Source organism: Solanum tuberosum, unplaced genomic scaffold, assembly GCF_000226075.1.
Source record: "Solanum tuberosum cultivar DM 1-3 516 R44 unplaced genomic scaffold, SolTub_3.0 scf00165, whole genome shotgun sequence".
In the NCBI taxonomy this organism is placed as follows: Eukaryota; Viridiplantae; Streptophyta; class Magnoliopsida; order Solanales; family Solanaceae; genus Solanum; species Solanum tuberosum.
In genome coordinates, this window is record NW_006239090.1 from 919,657 (window position 1) to 926,247 (window position 6,591).

At 34.0% G+C, this 6,591-nt stretch overlaps 1 long non-coding RNA gene across 1 annotated transcript; it reads left to right on the forward strand.

The window, feature by feature from the left end:
- The first annotated feature begins 6 nt into the window (after positions 1-6).
- LOC107061770 (uncharacterized) lies at positions 7-2,539 on the forward strand. Its single transcript, XR_001474204.1, has 2 exons — positions 7-514; positions 2,301-2,539. It is a non-coding gene; the product is annotated as an uncharacterized lncRNA (long non-coding RNA).
- The last annotated feature ends 4,052 nt before the right edge of the window (positions 2,540-6,591 follow it).

A 6,591-nucleotide genomic window follows, 5' to 3' on the forward strand; every position in this document is an offset into this window, starting at 1 on the left:
ACCACCGGAAAATGGCAATTTCCGGTGGTTTTCAATATATCTCCCTATCCTCTATCAATCACAGCCCCCTTTCTATCAACTTTACATCTTTTCCGATTTATTTTTGACCCAAAGCAGGCCTAGAAGTCTCGACCATCATCATTGCTCCGCCTGAAAGTGGGGGGATGCGAAGAACCATCGGATTTTGGTTCATCTCACCCTTAATCTTATGGGTATGAGAGTGGAAGCCTCTCCAAAATTACCAATAAAAAGACCCCTTGGGTTCTCAATCAAAAACATCGGAGAGATCCGGAAAAATCTGGAACAACCATCAAGAAAAACGGATAGGAACTGCAATCAAGGATCCAACAATAGAGATAAGAACAGATAGAAACAATATATTTCAAAAGGGGACCGTTCGGTAAAAAATTTCATCTTCTCCTTCCTTTTGTTTTCGATTTTTTGGGTGTGAGTTCAAGTGAGTTTGAGGTCGGAATCCTTGACATCAAAGCCTTTGTTTGCTGCTCCACACAAGGTCAGAAATCGCCCCACTTTTACATTTTTTTTAGCTTTTTTTTTGGAGATAAAAATATAGTTACTCTGTGTTGCTATCTTGATTCTGCTTATTCATTCTGAGTATATACATAAAATGGTTATTATGAGATAATTTCAATTAGAGGAATTGTTGATTTGTCTATCTGATATGCGAGGTATGCCTGTTAAATATATTTTATACAAATTAATTAGTTTTAGGTATTAAACTTAAGCCACATCACTATTTTTGCGATCTACATAACTGAAGTTGGTCTGGTTTTCTTGTTTGAAAATCTTTGCACGTCCATGTAACTAAGGGCGTATGTTTATGAGGTTAAAGATATGAGTCGATGAATCGTTATCTATCTTAATTACCATGACCATGAATTAGTTAATAAATCAATCTCATATGAATCAAAAGAGAAGAAGAATGATATAGTCCGTTGAGTATATGCTTCTCAAGATGATCTGGTTGCTTATTCCTATTCCATCGAACTCTATGTATAATACATTGTTGCTACTATTTTATCGAAGGTCAGCATATAAAATATCTTGATGTGTTGCATTATTTGAAGGACACAATTCATATATGTTTGAAGAGAACAAAACATACATTATTTGCTGTATTTGGCGTATTTTGTTTTTTTTTCCCCCTTAGAATAACAAATATGTATGAAGGTTTATCTTCAGAAAATAACTAGTATAGGCTCTGTTTTTCTTGGTCCACTTTCCTAGTCGAATTACATACATTGAGCTCGTAGGAATGTATCTTCAAAGATTTCTTTTAATTTCCAAACATCGATGTCATGTAAGGAACTTCGTGTCAAATTAAATCTCGATAGAACAAGTATGTTGATAGTTACTACATCTTATCTTGTAAAACCCAGAATTCCCAGAAAAAATGTAGCCATAACTTTCCTATCTTTCGAATTGCACTCTCCTTTCAACTTAACTTCAGCCAAATATTTATTTATATTATGAAAATACGGTTAGCAGTCCATTTCCCTTTCTTGTATAATTTGTGACTTAGATCCCCCATGCATATGAGCAGTAAAATAGTAGATGATAATTACGTTTTTTTGACAGTAAAATAAGATGTCGGTTATATGTTTATGTAAAATTTATTCTTCTGCCATTGTTTAAAATTTCATGCTCTAAACTAAATACCACACAATTTAGTTTAAATCTGTTCCGTTTTGATGTGTATTAAGTTTGAGATTTTCTCCTCACCATAGGCTTAAGAATTTTATTTTTTTTACGAATTCTTTCCTAGAGTAAAATATGACCTTCCCAACCCTTGTTTTCTTTAGTATGTAAGAGGTGTAGTGCAAGCATATTAGTCAACACCTCCTTGTTTAATCATAATCGATACGGCAAATGATTTCCTAAATGAGCACCCTTTGTAGTAACTTGTATAAACCATCAGCTTTTCTATTACATTTCTATTAATAGACATATTTTTGAAGTGATATTTTTCTTAGCTTGATGAATAATGTCTGGCGAACCTTTTAGAGCATGTAGTACTCAATTGATGTGCTAGATTGTTGACGTCGAATTATTAAAATCTTGCTGATCGTTATGATTATTATTGGCATGATACTCTTTTTTTTTCATTCTCTTTTTATATATGGATGTCTATAATTAGGAATATTATTCTCAACTTTTGTCGCATTCTTGATTATAATACTTGTACATGGGTCTAAACATGTCATTAATAGAGACTATTATTCGGGTGTACCTCTCTTTCTAACTCTCTCTTTCTTCTTATGTCTCATGTACAACTGGAGAGCTGGAGTTTTTACTTTGGAACTCGTTATTGGCCTAAGATATTAGGCCAACAGCAATTAGGATCATCGCAACACTTGGGAGTCTCATAAATAGGAGTCCAACATTACTTAGCCTTTCCTTTTTCGAGTTTGATTATATTATTTTGATATGTTGACTAACCTTTACTTATGCCTACATAACTCTTAAGTTTTCGATACATTGCTTGTCTTTTTATTTGAAGATTATTTATGTGAGCTAATATTATTCGCTTGAGAATTTTGTGGAAATACTTTTAAAATAAATTATACAAAATATTATTTTTTTGAAAAATGGGTTAACATTTTTACCTATAACATTCTTTTCAGCCTTTTCAAGCTGAGGAAAAAGGAACTTATGGTTTAAGAGTTTTCCAAAGGATGTTTCAAAAGGTTAAAAATAATATTCGATCAGCATTTCAAAATTGGGAAAAGAAATGTATATAGACTTAGGCCTTTATTTTAAGGAATAGGAAAACTTATCATCTAAAATTCTCAATTGAAGTTTTAAAGGGTGAAATAATATTCATTCAGGTACTTGAGTAGGAAAAAAATTAAAACTCATAAATTGGGACTTCCAAATGAATTTAGAGATACATAAAGGCTAAAAATAATTAACTTGTGGAATTATATATATATATTTTTTGTGACTATAGAATGAGTCCTAATAGTTAGGCCTATTTTTATACTCTTTACATCACCCCTTATAAAATGTATTGACTATTCTTATTTTTTTCGAATCATTTAATCTTGTAACACGCTATTTCAAATTTTATTTTTATACTCTTTACATCACCTCTTTATAAAGTATATTGACTATTCTTATTATTTTTTTGGATCAAACATTGCTAAAAACATTCTAATCTTTTAACATGTTACTTCATGATTTTAGATAAGCCAACAAGTTCAAAATACAAGGTACATACATATATATGCATGCACATAAGAGGTATAAATTCTATATTTTATACTTAGTTTTCTCTATACATGACTTAGTATTTTGTTACCCTTTATATTATTTTTTTCTCATATCTACTATCTCTTTTACGAAGTTACTTATTTATTTTTTATAATTTATAAATCCCTACACTTTCATATACATATTATTTACTACATATAATCTATTGTCAATTTTTCCCAACATGTAAATAAATAAGGAATATTCGTATGTTTTAAACAACCTATGTGTACATACCATACTTAAGATCACAAACCTTTATATAATATTTTAATATTTTAACATCTAGTATTATTTATTTTATTTTATTTTAGAAAACTCCATTTTATATATTTTCACTCAAATTACACATCACATATTATTACGTATTCACACCTAACTACTATCTTATTTTTATTTCACGTCTTAAATAAGACGACACGTTCTCGCAAATTCAACATCTATATATTTTTAACATAATTTTATTATGATACACCTACCTATATATATTTTACATATGAATATATCGTATATTTAAGTACATTTATTTATTTATTTTACAATACTACTATTAAATTTATTTTATAAGACATATGTGTCGTACCTTGTATTGTACCCTTTTCTTAAACTAACTAATAACTTATCATTTAGTCATTAAAACCCAATAAATAAACAAGTTTTCCTAATCATATTTTCCTAAATTGAGTTTAAGGACTATCTTTGGATAGGCTTTGAGGGGTGCTTAACACCTTCCCCTCGAGTAACCAAAACCCTTACTCAGAATCTCACTGGTTTCGCAAATCAAAACAGAGTTTACATTTACATAAATAAAAAATGGTTTTCCTAATATTTTCCTTAAAATTTAGGTGGCGACTCTAAAACAAAAACTTTTTTTCCAAAATCAGAGTGTCAACCATATTATGTTGTGAACTGTTTCGGCCGGTTCGAAATAGGGTGCGGCACCAGTGTCAAAAAAACTGAACCACAAAGATAACCTTAACAACTTCGTAGCACTACCTGGAGAGTTTGTGAGTAGTTCATGGAACAGGTTCACTGCTTTCATAAGAAGTTTTCCAAACCACTGTATTGATGATGAGTCACTAACGGAGTATTTCTACAGAGGCCAGGATGACAATGGTAAGGCTGTGCTTGATACTATCGCAGAAGGATCTTATGGTGAGTGAACTTTTGAGGAGATCGCTGAGAAACTGGAGAAGATTTCCTTGAATAATAAAGCATTGAGCACTCAAAAGTCACACATTGGAAGAAGCACTTTTGCAGTTCAATCTGCACCTAGTCAATCTGCCGATGACATTCGTGAGGAGATGGCTCAAATGAGGACAAAACTTGGGTTGGTGTTGAATCACATGAGCAGAGGTACCGAAAAGATAAATGCTGTGAATTATTTGACTAAATATCCACCACCGATTGAGGAATGCTACTATGAAGAGGATACTTATGCAGGGAATGATCAGACGAGGGTTTTTGAGACAATGCCGACAATGATCAGACGAGGATACTAAAGATGATGATGAGATCGAGGTTACTGGAGAGTCCGACAATGCTACAGAGAAGGAAATGGAGATAACCCAGAAAGTTGTTCCCATGCCTGGACCTCCACCTCCATTCCCATAGAGGTTAGTGCAGAAGACTGAAGAAGGGAAGTACCACAGGTTTATTAGAATGTTGAAAAAGCTTTCCATCAATGCTCCGTTGACAGAAGCATTGGAGCAAATGCCTGGGTATGCAAAGTTTATGAAAGATTTGGTGACTAAGAAGCGGACTGTGAGTTTTGAAGATGATGATAGGTTGCAACATTGTAGTGCAATTGCTACAAGGTCCCTTGTACAGAAGAAGGAGGATCCTGGTGCCTTCACTATTCCTTATATCATCGGGTTGTTGCATTTTGCTAAGGTGCTTTGTGATTTGGATGCTAATATTAATCTGATGCCATTGTCTATTTACAAAAAATTGGGTTTAGGGAATAAAAAATCGACTGCGATGCGATTGCTCATGGTTGATAGAACTATGAAGAGGCCCATTGGTGTGCTGAAGCTTATCGTGACCAACGACACTATCCTACGGTATGAGTGTCTACGATCGTCGATAATTTAGTAACCCAACCACGGGTTAGGGTCGTGTCCCAAGAGAGCGATTTTGAGAATTGAAAGAAAAATAGAATTTACATTCTAACTAGTCGTAGCTAAAGACATTTGCGATAAAAAGGCATTTGTAAATTAAAGGGGGTGACACGAAAGTGTCAAATATCAAAGGGGTTTTTGTAACAAGTACTAAAACAGCAAAATAAACAAGAAAATCAAGTGTGGGGAAAGGTTCTTGGGATGTGACCGCAATACAAGTAGAGATAAATTGTTGGGTACATGCTTTCGATCGGAGATTTGCAAAATAATAGTGACTAGGCTAAGCTTTAAATGAAAATAAGTTCCCTCTCGGGCAACTTACCCCGTTTCAAATGCGTTCTTCTCGGACACCCATTTTCTGCATGAAGACCAGCCTACGCCTTACCCCACTCATTCTCTCGAGCTGAGTGTTAGGATATGGGACTAAGGCTCACCCTCTTGGGCTGAACCTCATGTCGACCCACTCTTTAGGCCATCAATCTAGTGGTTTTGGTTTCGCGACCTTCCCCTTGAGCAAGCCGAAAACACATGGATGGCTTTTTATTTGCAACTACAAACCCTTTAGATTAAACCACAACCACTAGGTGAAATCACCATTAAAATACATCTAACCTATCAGCAAGCAAGACCCAACAAGAATATCAACCCATATTTGCTAAATCACACCCCAAGAATGGGGGTTTTTAGCCACACATCAAGAAATAAGAAATTATACCTAACATGATAATGAAATCAACTGGGTATAAGAAATTAAACCTTGAATTAAGCAAAGGAAAGTTAATAGAGAAGACCCACTTCCAACTTGGGGAAAAAGAACTCCTTTCTTCAAATCTCCACAAAATCTTCTCCAAACTTGAGAGAAAAATATTAGCTAGATTATGTTCTGAAGTAAAAAATTAATAATAATATTATGTTTTTTTATATCTCTAATTCTAAATAGTATTTATAGTTTTCACAAATTGTGCTGCGGAGGATTGTTCGGCGACATTAGTCAAGATCGCCGATGAACTCGGCGATCCGCCTTTTGGTCAGCTCATCGCCTTCAGTGTCTTGCCTTTTGCATCCTCGCATTCTGGATTATTGGGCGGTACAGTACTGCTTCGCGAAATTGATCGACGACCCGCCGACTGCTCCTTTCCTCACCTTTTGATCCACTTCTTTCAAGGCTTCGCGTAATGGAACGAAGGGTGGCTCATGT